Raw genomic sequence first — 17,498 nt, 5'->3', positions numbered from 1 at the left:
GTGTATAAAATTCGTATCTAGCATATATTGCTCTTCTGGGCACAACAGTGATAACATCTATTTCCTCTCCCACTGAGGCAAAGAAAATAAAATAAGGCTTCTCTGAAAGAATGGCAGGCGCAAGTTGGGGACTTCCCCACAGAGTAAATTGTCTGGGGAAGGCGCGTGATTCAATGTAATTGTCCCAAGTTAGATCCCCCTACTGTGGATTTCTGTGGGACTGAGTCATCCCACTAGGAAAAAAAGCCTTACAGGAAATGGAGTTAAATAATCAGCCTCTCGGTCCTTGCTGCTTAGACAGATTGTATGGTGTTCCCCGCCCCCCCCCCCCAAGGCTGTAGTCGTGCCCCTGTAGAGCTGTCTAAATTTGCACGCTGAAATTTTATGGAAGAAAAACATAATAATTTCTTTTACTATATAGGGCCCGGCAGGCAAGGAATAAATGAAAGCAAAGTTTAGGCCTCCACTATAATTTAGCCCTAATGGTTCCTTCATCTTTGACTGAAGTTCCTGGATGCTAAACATTCGTTCATGTACCATTATTTCATTTTTTGCAGAACCTATTAATCCATTTTTTCCTCGGGTAAAACTGACCACTCCAGAGTTGAAGAGTTGCTCTTCTGTCCTAAGTGGGTTGAAGAAGAAGGTTGTCTAGACCATGAACGAAAGGACGTGAGGGTGTCCTGTGCAGTCCTCATGGCAGAACTTAAGATCCTCCCCAAATCAAGCCGCCCAAATGAACAAAATGCCCATGTTCAATTTGGGTATGCTTTTTACAGCTAAGCACTTTTCATTTATATTTATTATATAAATGTAAATCGACATCGATGAGAGAGATGGATAAATGCATGGATGAGTATTTACTCATATCCAAGTCCCGCTCTGCATCCCATATGGCTCCCCATTTGTGGCGCTCACCTGGTCCCGTCATCCTCCGCTAGACACTGTCATCTCCGTGCACCACAAGACTTCAAACACAGAAGCCAAGCCCTTTCTTGCTTTTGCATCACCTTCCGGGCCCTGCAGCCCCGCAGCCCCACAGCCCCGCAGCCCCGGAGCCCGGCAGCATCCGGTGCAGCACCATACCGTAGCACAGGGGCTCAGAAAACACTCCCCGGATCGAGTAGAGCAAAGGAAAGTAAAACCCTGAGGAATTCTAGGCGTTAGGGAGCTGGAGTGACATTCGTGGATACTTGGGATAAAGCCCCCGCTGCTGGGTGTTCCCCCCATGACTTCTGCCCGGCAGCCCCTCCGATGCTCCCTCCCCTCACTTCACTCTAGTCAGACTGAGCTCTTTCAGTTCTTCAAAAAACAACCATGTTCTTTCCTGACACCCTTTATTCTTGTCACATCAACTGAAGAACAACTTCTAATTGTTTTTGGTGTCTCAGCTGAACATTCATCTCCTCCGATGCCCTCACTGCCTTCTCAGGGAGAGGTTAAAGTCTCCTTCTGTATCCTCCCATGGCGCTGCTTCCCTCCTCTGGAATCCTCACCCCGTAGGTAATGTTCAGGAACGGTCCTTACTCGTGTACTTCAGATTTGCTGAGAGGGAAGGGACTGTGGCTGTCATGCCCACCATTTTATCCCCAAATCCCTAACGTCGTAGATGTATCTGTTGGATGCCAGGGTGCCAGATGGGCCAATGGATAGAAGGATGAGTGGATGCATGGGTGGTGGGATGGACGAGCAGATGGACTGGTGGATTTGTCTGTCCTGAACCCCCTTGTTGGAGCTGGAGATCCAGGGCTCTGCTCTGGGCTGGCCTCTCTGGAGCTGAGCCCAGGAGGGACTTGGGCTGTGGAGGCCATTTGCCGCAAGGGGTAGGTCAATGGGCTGAACCAAAGATACGGAGGCAAATTAAAACAAACAAACAAACAACAACAGAAACCTGAAGAGAAGACCAAGGAGGAGAGAGAGGTGTGTTCTGGGGATGAGAGACCACAGCCAGGAAGAGGGGAGAACGGGAGTCTGCAAATCGCCTTGTGGGGGGCTATACTTAGCGTTAGGCCCCATTAAGTGGAGGTTTTCTGCCTTCTTCTGATGAGAAAAACACTGTTGATCATGCCAAGCTGTTTCAATGATCTTTTTAAAAGATTTTATTTATTTATTTATTTATTTATTTATTTATTGAGAGTGAGTGAGTTGGGCGAGGGGGGGAGGAAGAAAGAGAATCTCAAGCAGACACCATGCTGAGCACAGAGTCCGAAGCCGGTGTCCATCTCACGACCCCGAGATCATGACCTGAGCTGAAAGCAAGAGTCGGTCGCTCAACCAGCTGAGCCACCCAGGCGCCCCACACCAAGCTGTTGTAGAGAAACATACAAACTTAAGGAAAGTGTCACCATTTAAAGTATTTTCTCCCCGAAGTTAAATACAAGGATATCCTCTGTTGTTCTAGTTTCTGGTTTCATCAAGTCCGTAACGTCATGACGGAATATAAATCTCCAATTTATTATGCCCTAGTGCAGTGTTTAGTTTTGTTTTTTAATTTAAGGTTTTATTTATTCGGGGGAGAGAGAGAGAGAGCATGAGGAGGAGGGGGAGGAGCCGAGGGAGAGGGAGACGCGGACGCCCCGCTGAGCAGGGAGCCCGACTCCAGGCTCCATCCCAGGACGCTGGGATCATGACCTGAGCAGAAGGCAGCCTCTTGACTGAGCCACCCAGGTGCCCCCTAACTTGGTGGTTCTTCACATTACAGTTGGAGGAACAGAGCGCAGGTTAACCCAGAAGCTGTAAGAACCCAGAGACTGTCCGCCCAGCACTAGACCAAGATAAATGGGCGTCTGTACGAGTTCGCTAGGCCGCTGTAACAAAGTTACCACAAACTGAGTTTTTAAAAACCACAGGAATTAATCATCCCACAGTTCTGGAGGCTGGAGTCTGAAATCAGGGTATGGCAGGCGTGGTTCTTTGTGAGGGCTGTCGGGGAAGGGTCTGGTCCGGGCTGCTCTCCTTGGCTTGACAGTTGCCATACTCCTGTTCACACAGTGTTCTCCCTGTTGGAGTGTCTGGGTCCAAATTCTCCCTTTTGACAAGGACACCAGTCGTATTGGAACAGGGCCCCTCCTACTCCGGTGTGCCTCATCCTACCTTAAATAATTACATCTGCAATAACCCTGTTTCCCAGTAAGGTCACACGCTGACGTACTGGGGACTTCTGCCTAGGAATGTTTGCATGACACACTCCAACTCGTAACAGTGCCCAAGGCAAGGTCAATAATTAGGCATCCCTTCAAACACACTTCTGTATTTTTTGTCATCTAAACTCTAATCTAGAGCAGTTTATTCGAAGTCATGAGAAATAGGAAATAAAGGAAAAAGTTGAGTTTATAGGTCTCCTTTCAGGATAAAGCCTATCCCGCCCTCCATTTCCTCCTTCTCTTATCTCTTTGCTTCCACCCCCTGCATAAAAACAAAAGAAAAGAATGATTTCAGTAACCAAGGAAATGCTAATTTACAACAGGATATTGTAACAAGATCTTGCTAGTCTGCCATAGCAAAGTACCATGGACGGGGAGGCTTAAACAGCAGATTTTTTGTCGTTGTTAACGGTTCTAGAGACTAGAAGTCCAAAGTTAAGGTGTAGGCAGGTGGTTTCTTCTGAGGCCTCTCTCCTTGGCTTGTAGACGGCCATTTTATTTATCTTCATATGGTTTTTCTTCTGTGCATGCCTGTGTCCTAATTTCTTATAAGGATGCCAGTCATATTGGATTGGGGCGCACCCGTATACTTCCTTTCCCTTGACGACCTCTTTCAAGGCCAGGTCTCTAAATACAGCCCTATTCTGAGGTACTGGGAATGAAGACCTCAACATGTGAATTTTGAAGGGACGCAGTTTGACCCAATGTGGCCCACGGCAAGCAGTCAAAGTTGGTTTTAACTGCTTGCAAAAAGAACAAAACCAAAAGATGAACCAGTATAGGGAATCCACCAGCTCTACAGTTGGTTTGCTTAAATGGTGGCCCCTTTGAGTCCAGTGCCCGGTTGGCGAATTGTCGTCTCCTGCAGGAGGCGCCCAGGGCCTGTGCGGCAACAGCTCATTCAGGGCGGCCCCGCACCTTGATGAAGTGTGCTGGCCTTCCGAGCCTCCCTCTTTTACTGTCACCAGGTTCTCCAGTGCCACTAAAAAAGCTGTGGTCACAGAGCTGATGCGTATAGACAGCCCTGTTCTGTGAGGCGGAGCAGAACCAGCTGCCCCCAGCCCAGGGAGGGGCTCTCTGTTTATGTCTTTCCCTCCTCAGCCCTTTGCACCAAGATTTTACAGGAAACGTCCCCTTGCTTTTCTGACCAGTTTCTCTGTTCCTGATTCGGGAGCAGCAAGAGAGAAAGACATGGAACAGGACAGACCAGGGAAAGGAGAAAATGGCAGATGAATTGCTAACCAGATGGGTGTTTTCACTTTTACAGGTGGCCTTAATAGCCATTAACATTTTTCATACCAGGGAAAAGGCTGGGAGGTTGGGGATACCCCCCAGTCCCTCCATTAATAATTTGCTTGAGTTGTATAGAATTACATTCAAAATCTGAATTTCAGATGATTTCTTGTTTAATATGTATTCTATGCTAGGTAGAGCCTAATTAAAATTCTTAATCTCAGTTAATGTATCTTAACATACATTTCTATAATGTGTAGGACTAGTTAATTTAGCATAATTATCAAGATGAACCACATCTAACATTACAGGAAAATTGCAACCTGTCATAAAATAAGAGGGCCATGTTATAGCAGAGTCCTCACCCCCTGAGATTCCCAGTTAGAAAAGCCAAATAATGCAAATAAATCATCACTCCCCAATTTGATGCTGCTTTGGTGATTGGATTAATTATTGTGAAGTGAAACAGCTAACAAAGAAGGATAAATAAAAATAACTTCTTGCATCCAGAAAAGGGTGTAAATTTTAACTCCGATACATGACAGCAAATGTAAGCAAGAATTATAAACAATGGGGCCGGCTGAATGAATTAATATGCATCAGCCTTTATTGCTGGAAATAGGCCCCTGTATTGTACTGGGCAGTTGAGTGAAACACAGTGGTTTCACTCAACTGCCAATCTGGTATTTCTTTTCCACGTTTCCTGTGAATTCGAAACTGTGTTCTTATTAACAACAACCAGGAAACACCAGGGCAAAAAGAAGAGCCTGGAAATGTGTTGCATCTGTCTGGGTACTTGGCCCTTCTTTCCTAGGCCCTGCATTTTTTATAAAGCGTTTCTGGGTGTCGTTTTGGTTTTGCTGGAAAGACGAATGGATTTCTCGTCACTTCTTAGTAGGGACTAGCTAACTCTGCAGACATGAAAGTCCCACTACAGATTTCCTGCTGGCCAATGTCTATTCCTCTCCTCTTTGGTTCCTTGTTCATTAAAAGTCAAATCCCAACCCCCAAAGCTATCCTAAATATTTTACCTTTCTTTAATCCCCTAACCCAGGCTGACCTCTAAGTACCAACTGTATCGAGTTTAAGAGAAAAGCCAAGCACAGACCCAGCACCTATTATTAGGTATTTAATAGGGAGGGACCTACCAGCCCAGTATGCATCTGTCTGCACAGAGCTTTCCCTTAATGCTCTGCCTTCAATCTCACCCCTTTCTGGTTCTGGGGAGAACTTCTGCCCCACACTTGCATCTTTTTTTTTTTAAAGGTTTTTTATTTTTTTATTTTTTCAAGATTTTATTTATTTATTCGATGGAGATAGAGACAGCCAGTGAGAGAGGGAACACAAGCAGGGGGAGTGGGAGAGGAAGAAGCAGGCTCATAGCGGAGGAGCCTGATGTGGGGCTTGATCCCATAACGCCGGGATCACGCCCTGAGCTGAAGGCAGACGCTTAACCGCTGTGCCACCCAGGCGCCCCAAGATTTTATTTATTCATTTGACAGAGAGAGAGAGAGAGAGAGACAGGCAGTGAGAGAGGGAACACAAGCAGGGGGAGTGGGAGAGGAAGAAGCAGGCTCCAGCAGAGCAGGGAGCCCGATGCGGGGCTCGATCCCAGGACCCTGTGATCAGGCCCTGAGCCAAAGGCAGACGCTTAACAACTGAGCCACCCAGGCGCCCCTCTAAGGTTTTTTAAAATAAGATTTTATTTATTGATTTGAGAGAGAGGAGAGAGAGCAAGTGCGTGTGTGCACGTGCGTGCACGTGTGCGTACACACACACACACACACACACACACACACACACACACGTGATGGGGGGAGGGGCAGAGGGAGAAGGAGAAACAGACTCCCTGCTGAGCAGGGAGCCCTATTCCGGGCTCAATTGGAAGACCCTGAGATCATGACCTGAGCTGAAAGCAGACACTTATCCCACTGACCAGCCAGGCACTCCGCATGCCCACCCCCCACATGCACCTTCTGTACCTTCTCAACTGCTCTCTTTCCCAACTGCTCCCTTTTAGTCTCCCAACAGGTTGCCAAAAAAAAACCAAAAAACAAAAACAAAAAATGACTTACAGAACAATCACAAAGCAACAATGACAACAAAAACCAACCAACCTACTAAATAAACCAAAACCAAATGGAAAAACAAACAAACAAACCCAACTTTGTAACCTTGCTGTTAAGGCTCTGAGAACGGACTCCTTCTATCACAAAATAGGCCCCCCTTCCCAGCTGTCAAATACGTATGCCCCCCTGGGCCCAGAGGAGGGTATACACCTTGCTCTGCTAAGCCTTTCAGCCCAGAATAGGCCCCTTGCCATGGGTATCGAAGAGACCCTCTCCCCGAGTCTCCCTCCAACATCCCTTTATCCTCCATCTGGACACTCAAGGCTTCCCTTCCTTCAGGGCTTCATGGATCTAGGCCAACAACTCCCATTTGTCCTGGATTCTCATATTCTTCAGCGTGGGGCCCCTTCAACACCATACCAGGCCTATTGCAGGTCTGGATGACCTCTCCTCACGTAGCATGGGTGTGTGATATTGCTGCAAGGCCCCATCCCACAACTCCGGATGCCAAGGAAAGATAATGGAGGAGAGGGACAGTTTCCCCTGCCCTGATATCTGCCTTTCCATTTCTCTTTATTTCCTGATAAATTTCTCCTAATGTTCAACAACGGCAGCTCCCATTCCCTTATTTTCCAAGACTGGTTTTGACCTAAAGGACCATTTCCCTCTTGCCCTCTGGGGCCGCTGTCTAGCACCCTTCTGAGTATGCACTTTCCCCAGCTTCCCCTTCGTCTAGCCCCCGGGCACCCCTTCCATATCTGTCCTGGGGCCCTCAGTCATTCCCTCTTTCTCTCCCGTAAACCCATCCAGCGTCCATGGCTTAAAGTTTCCCATCTCTTTTCCGCTTCAAAACTTCCATTCCCATTTCCTTGGCACAGGAATAGCTAGGCTGCAAGTTCTCACTATTCGCATTTAATAGCTCTGCCTGGTCTGCTAGGTTCAGAGGGCTTATGGACTGTGACTTCACCCAGACTCAAACCAGCTTGTCATGAAATCATCAGATTCAGTCACCTCTCCAAAAGAGCTAGATGCCAACATTTTTCTTTGGCATTCTGCTTAGTGGGCATCTGGTCTTAGTATTGCTAAGTACCCAATTTCACCAAGCCAGTCATGCGTTCCCCACATCATTCACTAAAGCCAGAAGTAGGGTAGGCGTCTGTGTGTGTGTGTATACACGCATATACCCACATAGACACACGTGTGTGTGCGCACACACACGGCTACTGTGAGAAACTAACCTCAGGTTAAAAGTCTGAATACGATATGGAAGAAATGAAGCAGGGTCACGCTAAGAGTTCCGAAAACACATCATGTGTTTTCATTTTTCCTCCTATAACTGCAAAGTACAAAAGCCACAGCTTCTGTATTTAAATTTACCGATTATCCTGTGTCATTAAATTTCCATTAACATTTTATTCCTGGTTTCAGTCTTACTTTTGTTAGGGCACTCTTAACCCGTTCCTGCTAAGGTGACAACTTTTGACTGTCTCACCTGACAATAGGTCTCTTGTGCCAGCAGAGGTATCCGTCATCCTGGCATCTTTCCTCAACATCACCTATATTTGGGAGTGCCATGGTGGAACCCTATTGAAGAACTTGGTACCGAGAAGTATTCACCCTAAAGAAGCTATAAATACCTAAAATGATAATGGAAAGTTCCAAGTGTTATTAGAAGTGGAATGGTAAATGGGATTAAAACCATTAACCAACACATACAGATCAGAGCAGAGAGAAGGAGAAGCCAAAAGGACTCTAGGGTTAAATAGGAAGGGATTAAAGCTGGTGGGCTTAACATATCTAACAAAATAAGCCATTGGTCAAAAAGGAGGTAGGCCAACAAAGAGGATATAGCTCGTGGAGAGTCCATGAGACAATGGCTGGCAGGGTCCACTGGCACACTGCCAGGGAGAGAAGCCAGTGTGAGTAGCCAGTCTACTGTGAGGGTGGGAGCAACAGGCTACCAGAGCCAGACGCTGTTATGCACTAAGAGGTTCTGATTGTTTGCTCACCAAGCAACCCTCTGACAGTTTGCACCCCCCCTGTTTTCCGGTCCAGCTTATATACATGAAACAATTGTGTCTAAGACAATCCAGCCCCTCTCCTTGGAAAGAATCTTTTTCGCGGTCATTTTTATTGCGTTCCGATTTCACACATCAGGCTCTTGTGAGATTTTCAATGTGAGTCAGCCTCCCTGAGCGTGATCAACTCTGGAACATTGAAAAGATTGATTCCTCTGAGGTTTTACAGCTGATAGCCAAACTGCATACCTAGGACAGAGACCGAGATTTGTTTCCCGAAATTGATTCTCCCTTCTTCTGTGAGTAGCAGAACTTCTGAATTTTAGCTAGATACATGACCTCACAAAATAAAGACCATACTTCCTGCTTCCCTGTACCTGGGAGCCATATGACTATGTTCTGGCAGAAGAAACATATGCGGAAGTGATATACACAAGTTCCAGGTCTTGACCTTAAAGGGAAAGGATATGCCCATGTGCCCTGTCCTTGTGTCCCTGTGCACCTTTTTTCTCCTTCCTACTTGCTGGAAGGTGGACAGGTACTCTGACAAGATAAAAAATGGCTTAAAATATGGTGCATTCGGGAACCCAGGTCCCCAAGACGATGGAGTCAACAATTCATCCCTGAACTTTTTTGCTTGCAGAGATTACATGAGAAATAACTAACATCTATGCTCTTTAAGCTATTATTATTTAGTTGGATAGAGGAACCATATCTAGCAAATAGTGAACCGTAATCAGTTCTTTTGGAGGACCTCCATGACACCTTCTCCAGGCCATTTGTTTTCATTCACCTCATTGGGGGCCTTTCTACCAGAAACACCTACAGTAAGTCCAGCTAACGCTGTAATCGAAAGAAAAATATGATGAAGATGGAATACCAGAGTACTAAGAAAATATGCACAGGGATAAGTTAAAACGGAAAAATGATAACAACCGCCATTATCGAACACTCATTACCCGTCGAGCACATTAAGGGATTAGAATAGTTAATTTGCCCAACAACTCAATTTGATAGCTATTATTTCTATTTTTACAAATAAGTAAACCAAGGCACAGGGAGTTGAAAATTTTCTCCAAAGTAGCACAGCTAGAAAGTAGCAAACCTAGGATTACAATCCAATCCTATCTGAATCCAACACGTTATACCGGCCAGGTCAAGCCCCAAGAACAAGTCAAATTGGTAAAACAGCAATTCTCACACCTTTACACATCAGCATCCTGGCTGTGGCAGGAGGCCAGACTGGGAAGAAGTCAAGATGGTGTGTTTCAGAAAGATTTTATTCTTACTTATTCAATCCCCAAATGCTTACGTAGAGGAAGAGGAGGGATTGTTCAGGATAGCGAATGGAGAAAATTCATCCAGTCATTAACTCGTAGGACAAATAATCATTACTTCAGTCTAGCACTTCCTGTGGAATGACTTGGGTGTCTGAGCAGACTGTGCTTAAAGCCTGGTGTCAACTGTGTCATTAAATCTCATGGTGACCCGGACCACACTGATCAGCACTAATACCCCTTTAACAAGTCCCCAGAAAGGTGTAAATGTTTTTAACCAAATCATTTTATCTTGAAATAACTCCCATATTTAAAGGGCATTGATTTTTTTAAAATAATTTTTTAAGATGCTAAATTACTGTTCTCCTTGTTCACCTGTTGCATCTTAGAATAAATATTAAAATGGAGTGCTCATCGTGCCAAGCGTAGCTTTTGGGAATGCAGCGATGAAGAACCCCGGGGGGGCCGTCGGAGTGGAAAACACTCACCCTGTAAATAATGAATCACAGAAAAATGCAACAGACAGAATCCTAGAGGTACAGAGCACCCACAATGTGGGGGCTCTTGGCCCTTCCTCCAAGGAGGAAAGTTTACAGGGCTGCCCCGTCTTGTCTCCCTTGGTACCTGACCATTCTCCGTTCATCCCCACGAGTCTCTCAGGAGAGGACGCTGGGAGAGAGTGACTGCGTGTCAGGTAGATACTTGCCTGTCAAACACACTATAAAATATATTTGTGCCAAAATATATAAAATTGAAATATGGGCAATCTGATCAACGTCTCTTTCTTCTGGACTGGTGGCCGACCATTGTAGGAGAGGTGAACCTCCTTCAGTTTCCTAAGAAAAACTGCAAAGCTCAATTAACTTGGTAGTTTTTAGAAAATATAATTTTCTTAATTAATTTTAGGACTAGCTTTGTATATCATGCTGCTTACCATTATTAAATGTATCTATGTGGTATTTTGTTAGTGATTTCTTGAAAACCTCATCAGGAAAGAGTCAGCATCAAAATCAACATCAAATAAGGACATATCTGGGGCGCCCTGGTGACTCAGTTAAGCGTCTGTGTCTTCTCTTCAGCTCAGGTCATGATCACCTGAGTTCTGAGATCGAGCCCCACGCCCAGCCCCACGCTCAGTGGGAGTCTGCTTGGATATTCTCTCCCTCTTCCCTTCCCCCATGCTCTCTCTCTCTCAGATAAATAAATCTTTATAAATAAATAAGGACATATCTTCAAAATTGTTTAACTTTTTAGCTGTAAAAAATTTCCCAAAGCAATTAGACAAGTGGCTACCAAGCTACCAAAAAGGGTTGACTATGGAGTAGTAAAGGCAAGGGAATCCATATTCGGAGAGCTTAGCATCAATACAGAATTTTGACATTGTTATATTTATGGGCACAATAAAGTACACTGATTTTTGACGAGTGCTGTCAAAATCCTATTACAATCATAATCCCGAATATCATATGGTGGGGAAGCAGACCAAAGATGTGGCTCAGACCGACCAGTAACCAAAAGAATATAAAATGTTTAAAAAGAAAACCTCTTATTTCCAAAATTTGTATTAAACTTCTGTTTTTATTTCCGTGGAAGGTAATAGCCTCGTTTATATGGGTACATTTGAATATTGAACCAATTCTAGTTTGTAAGTTATGTGACATTCTGTGCTAAACACAATATAATTTCAAGTGCTAATAATAAGTTCCACACGTGTTATTACTTTTGAAAAATCACTGAAAGAAAAACACCTCAAAGAAGAATATCTGTTTTAAACAGAGGCATGAAAACAGTCATGAACTTAGCAGTAGGAAAATGGTTCAAGAAGCAACAGTGTGTTCAAAGAGTAAAATAGGACCTAGCCAGAAAGATGTTCTGCTCAACAGTTCGGACTTGTGGAAATACTGGCAGTAGAATGTGCATTGGAAAGGCAGGATACAAAGTTGAGTATGCAGTGTGAGCTTGTTACCAGACTCCAGTCCTTGGACCCAGCCATGGTAGAAAGGAGGCTGGACCCCAAAGGCACGGGCAAGCCTTTATCGGGGTAATGGCTGCCGCCACGAAAGGGAGACCCAGTCACGACAAAAGTGTCAGACTGGCTCCCCAAGCAACAGCCAGGGAAAGTTTTGAAGGACTTGGGGCAGGAAGGGAGTGACATGTGGGCACCTAAGGGCAGGGTTTTATTAGCACCTGCGCACTTCAAGGTGATGCTTCTTCACATGTTAAATGTCTACCCTGGGCAGGATTTTTAGTGTTATGAAAGTTCAGCACCGGGGTCCATCTCGGTGCACACTGGTTTGGACCTGTCTGGGCTTGCTCCTCGGCTGGGGCTTTGCTCTTCGAAAAAAGTGGTAACAGGCCACAAGGAGCTTTCCAGGTGCACAGAGCCTTGCTCTGGTCCCCGAGGTCCCCAACAGTCTCAGCCTGAGCCTTGTAAACAGTGAAGCGAAAGAAGTGAGCATAGACAATGGCTAGAAGAGTAAAGAGAAGGTTCCATTCACTGAGGTTGTTTCTTAGTGGGATTTTGAGTAATTCTTATTCTCTTTTTTGTATCTTTTGTACATATTCTTTCTTTCCCCTTTCCTTTCCTTTCCTCCTCCTCCTCCTTCTCCTCCTAGCCACCCTTCCTCTATTTCTCCTTCCCTCTTTGGATTGATTACCTGCTAAGTTTCAGGCAATATCTAGACAGAAAAACCAGATACAAATAACAGCATCCCCTGAGGAAGTAGAAGCCCCCTGAGAAGCCTTGAAGCTTCCAGAATGGCTATAGACAGATTGAGGATGCCATTCCCATCCCGGGGCTGTCAGAAATGGGGGTAGAGAGTGTCATTCTGAAACACGTAATAACAACAATTAAACAACAACAACAACAACAAAAAACCAACCCAAACTGTATTTTCAAGTGAAATGTAGCCGGTGGTTATTCTGTTGTAAATTGCGGACATCTTTGGACAAATACAGACTATAGATTTTTCCATACAGAAATGCACGATCTAGGGGCACCTGGGTGGCTCAGTCGTTAAGCATCTGCCTTCTGCTCAGGTCAGGATCCCAGGGTCCTGGAATCGAGCTCCGCATTGGGCTCCTTGCTCAGCAGGAAGCTGTGTCTGCCTCTGCCCCTCCCCCTGCTCCTGCTCTCTCTCTCTCTCTCTGACAAATAAATAAATAAAATATTTGAAAAAAAAAGAAAACAAATGCAGGCGCTAGAGACGTCAGCAAGATCTGCTGACATGGGTGTAAAGAAGCACGAGTCATGTTGGGTTCCCCGCAGAGGATCCTGGAGAACGTTCTGCAGCTGTGAAGGCTCAGCGGTGGACGACTGCCGCGGGAAGCAACTCAGCTTTGGCGCCTCTGCCACTTGTCACACACCTGCTTCTGACTTAGTGCCTTGTGGGTGGACTTCGGGATTCGAGAGGGAGACAGCAAGGCCGCCGCTAGGTTCTTTGGACCCTCTGCAGCCTGGAGGCCTCTTTCCAAAATGCTTCCTGCTCTCCTGGACTCCCCTCTTCAGGTCTGAGGGACAGACTCCCCAGCTCTCTCCCCAGGGGAGCTCTCAGCAGGGCCTCTGAAGGCCCACCGGGTGGCAAAGACAAAAGCCATTTATGCCTGGTGACTGAGCAGCCGTGGGAGAATATGAACGCTTTCTCTTTCTCAGACCTTGCCGTACAGTGTTTCTTTCTTACAGTTCTTTTTTTCCCCCCTTTCTTTCTTTCCCTTTTCTCCTTTTTTGGTCTGAGAGGCTGTTTTGAAAGACCAGCTGAATTGTAGCTCAGGAGAAAAAGAAAAATAAATTGAAAAGACAAGTAAGCATCCAGAAACCTGGAAAGAAAAAAGAAAATCTCAGGGCTATAACTCTGACCTCAGCTGACTCAAATAAGGTGTTCATTACCAAACGATTAGAACCACCTACACAGGACAAAGTGAATTTCTAATCAACAGGTAGTAATAGCAAAACCCCCTCAACGGCCAAGAAGCATTAGAGTGGATTATCCATGAAGAGAGGATTAGAAAAAGAGAGACCCGGGATCCAGCAAAGGAAACCCCAGCGGGCCAGCTGGCGAATGTTTGGGATAATAATTCCAAACGTATTAAAATAAATTGTAAGAAAGAAAAGGCTGAAGGCAATAGAAGGAAGCTTCGCACGATACTGTGTATTGTGGCTCAAATCACGCACATTTGCAGTAATCACTTCCCCAGAGCAGGCAGAAAAGGCACCACCAGCGGAGACCGGTAGAACTTAAAGACACAAAGCCTGATGTGTGCTCACAAGAGTTGCTAGTAGGTGGGGCGGGGGACTTATCACAGAGTCGGCCTGGTAGACACCCTCCTGGTCCATTTTTCTGTGGCCTGGGGACCATTTCACAGTGTTGAAATGGGAAGGAAATAGGAGTAGACGACTTCACTCCTCCGCGGTCCTAAATGCTATCTTGCTGGAGGACTTGATTCCCATAAGCGAGCACAGAAATGTCTTTTCCTTCTTCACACCTAGAGAGTTTTGCCAGCGATGCAGATGTGGAGGGTTCAAACCCCTTTGCCCTCCCCGCAGCTCTGTTCTATCAGGGAAAGCATGAGGATTCAGAAGCTGGCGGGAGAGGGGAGCGACCTGTTCTTGTTTTCACCGTATCCAGAGCCTGACTTATGTTGAGTATCTGCCATTTTCTTGTTGAGTGTATCTTGCCTCCTCGAGGTGGTCTTGTGTTACTTCTGGGAAATCTGTACATGCTATCTATTCAAATGCCTTCCGTAATGTTTTCCATTTTTAGTCTAGGTCAATAAAGTCCACCAGCCAGCCTAAGCTGGGGGGAAATCACTGGGCGCCAACCCTTTGTTCCTGTAATTATAGGCTCCTTCTTACACATTTTCTTTGTGAAGTCTGAAATTCCTTTATCCTTAATTTTTGAGTGAGTAATGGTGTCTTCACTGAGGAGTCTCCTTTCTGAGTGGATTGGAGAGTATTGGGTCCTTGGCTCAAGTGAATACCATCCATTGAATTACGAAGTACCTAACTGCTGTAGACGCTGTTTGAGGCAAAGTGAGTACAAGATGGTTTTATGGTTTATCGGGAAATTGGACACGCAATACATAATCAGAGCAGTGGGTTGAGAAAAAGAATAAAGGCTTTCAGAGGGTTCCTTGGGCAGCTCAAAGAGAAAGCTTCTGATTCTTTTAATGACGGTGCAAAGAAATGTCTGGAAAGGATCTGAATGTGAATTAACCTTGAAGGAAGAGTAAAAGCCAGAGGTCAAGGATATGTGGGAGAAGCACATGTGAGGGGAAGAGCAAGAGGCAAATGGCTGCCCCGGAGCTGGGAGGAAAGAGAGCTCATGACCAGTTCAGGGGGCTGCAGGAGTCGGCCGTGGCTGGATGGCAAGCGTGTGCTGGCATCTTGAGGTTGGCGGGGAGGCGGGAGGATAGGGGGAGGTTGCAGGAGAGGACAGAAGGCAAGGGAGTCAGGAGCCAGATCATCCCCACTACGATGCCCCATAAGGGAATTTCACCAAGGCAGGGTCTGCTGGGTGCTGAATGTCGCCCTAACCATGTTTTACCCGTATTCTACCTTCCAGCTAACTACGTCTTGCTAACTATTCCAGTGTCCTCTGATTTGGATAGCTGTTCATCTGGTTGATCTCGATTCGTGTTGATACATGAGAATGTCAGGAGCCCCTTACGTAATTTGCCTCCTTTGGTAGATTTCTCAAGGAATCAGATCAAGGTTGAATCTGTTTTCCCCAAACCCGGTGTTGCCTTGTACAACCGTCTAACCAAAGAGCTGCAAATCTGCCAAACAGGGTTTAGAGTGGGAAGCTGGGGACCTGGATCCACCAGATCAGTTCAAAGCTGACTGGTCTTACCTCAAGCCTACCAAGCTGTTGCACTGCGGATGGGAACGAGGGACGTCTGTGTTTGTGAGGAGCGGGGAAAGCTAATAGGTTCAGTCTAGTAACATAATCGTTGAGAGTAAGGATTTTTTTTAATAAAAATTGTTCATTTATGGAATAGTGCTTGTTGAATCAGGTGAAGCAGCAGAAGATAGATACCTCTGAAGGCAAAATTATAATTCATATTAATCTACACTAAACACAATAAAACAATGTAAGAATGGAGGCAGTCTGATCTAGCGGTTACCGGCCTGGGCATGTTGGTCAGACAGACTCGGTTTAAAATCCTGGGCACGCCACTTACTAGCTAGGTGACCATAGATAACTTACTAGATTTCTCAAAGCCTCAGTTTTCTTATCTGCCAAATGGGAACAATGGTACCACGCCCTAGAGAACTGGAGTGAGGATTCAATGAGATAGCATGTCTTAGGTGCATGCGTGATGCCGGCCAGGTAATGGCCATGTGTTCGCTGGTGCTATTTTAAACCTGATGGGATAAGTAGGTTCTTAGCTCCTCCGTTAATTGCTCCAGGAGTAATTGTTGATGTTTCCTACCCATCCTTTACCCCACGAGGCTGGGCTGGTGCCCCTGCTAAGAAATACATTCCCACAGCCTCTGATTCTAGCATTCCTTGGGAACACGTCCATGATGGAGTCCAGTCTCCCCCGGCCTGGGAGAACCTGGAACCCAGGGCTCGTGTCTTGTTCACCGTTGGCTTGGCCCCATGTCTGCCACTGGGTCCGCTCAAATTCTCCAAGAATGACTTCTCTTAAAATAAGCTTTGGTTAAGAAGAAGTCTGTCATGATCGGAAATGCATCTTTTTCACTCTGAGCCGAACTGCTGTTATTATGTCCAATAAACAATGCACGAAGGTTAACGACATTTAGGACGCTGTCCTCCGGCTTACGGCTGGAATGTCAGCGGGCTTTAGCCGAGGAGGAGCCTGGATTTTAAACCGGGCCAGTTGGTGGCTGTGACCTTAGGAACGTTACTTAATTTCTCTGAGACTCCAAATTGCCATCTTTAAAACAAGGATAAGGGGCGCCTGGGTGGCACAGCGGTTGGGCGTCTGCCTTCGGCTCAGGGCGTGATTCCGGCGTTACGGGATTGAGCCCCACATCAGGCTCCTCCGTTATGAGCCTGCTTCTTCCTCTCCCACTCCCCCTGCTTGTGTTCCCTCTCTCGCTGGCTGTCTCTAGCTCTGTCAGATAAATAAATAAAATCTTTAAAAAAATAAATAAAACAAGGATAAGACCACAAAGGAGAGAAAATATGGAATGTGCCTGATATATTATAGGCTCCCATCAAATGGGAAATTGCTGATTTTATTAATGTCATTTTAATTGTGTTAATACTTTTGCTGATATTTTTGGGTACCTAGAATACCTCATAGTGTATGATTTTATTGACTACATAATAGTAATGAATATTTATTGAGGATTTTTATTTGCCAGGCACTGTTCTAAATGCTTTATTAATTTATTAATCATCATAGTGACTCTATGATAATGTACCATTATTATCATCATCCCATTTCACAGATAAGAATACTGAATAAAGAGAGATCAGCAATTTTCCTAATGCACAGTTGAGTAATGTACTGACCGTAGACTCAACACCCAGGCGTCCAGGTCCATACCCTTGGCTGCACCCCTGTCAAGGACAGACCAAGAATGTGACTTAAGACAAGTGCACGGTAGAGGGAAGACTGAGATGCTAGCCTCTGCTCCATTTCTTCAGAGACAAAATCCCTCCAACTCTGAGACTTTGTTTCCCCTCTGTAATATATGAGGACTCGTGTTTGTCCTCGCAGAACTCCAACGTCAAGTACAAACATACTACTTTTGATTTCCACAAAGGTCTCCTGGAAACCACATTG

The sequence above is a fragment of the Ursus arctos genome, unplaced genomic scaffold (genome assembly GCF_023065955.2).
Source record: "Ursus arctos isolate Adak ecotype North America unplaced genomic scaffold, UrsArc2.0 scaffold_3, whole genome shotgun sequence".
Classification (NCBI taxonomy): Eukaryota; Metazoa; Chordata; class Mammalia; order Carnivora; family Ursidae; genus Ursus; species Ursus arctos.
Note: the sequence above shows the minus strand (reverse complement) of the source record.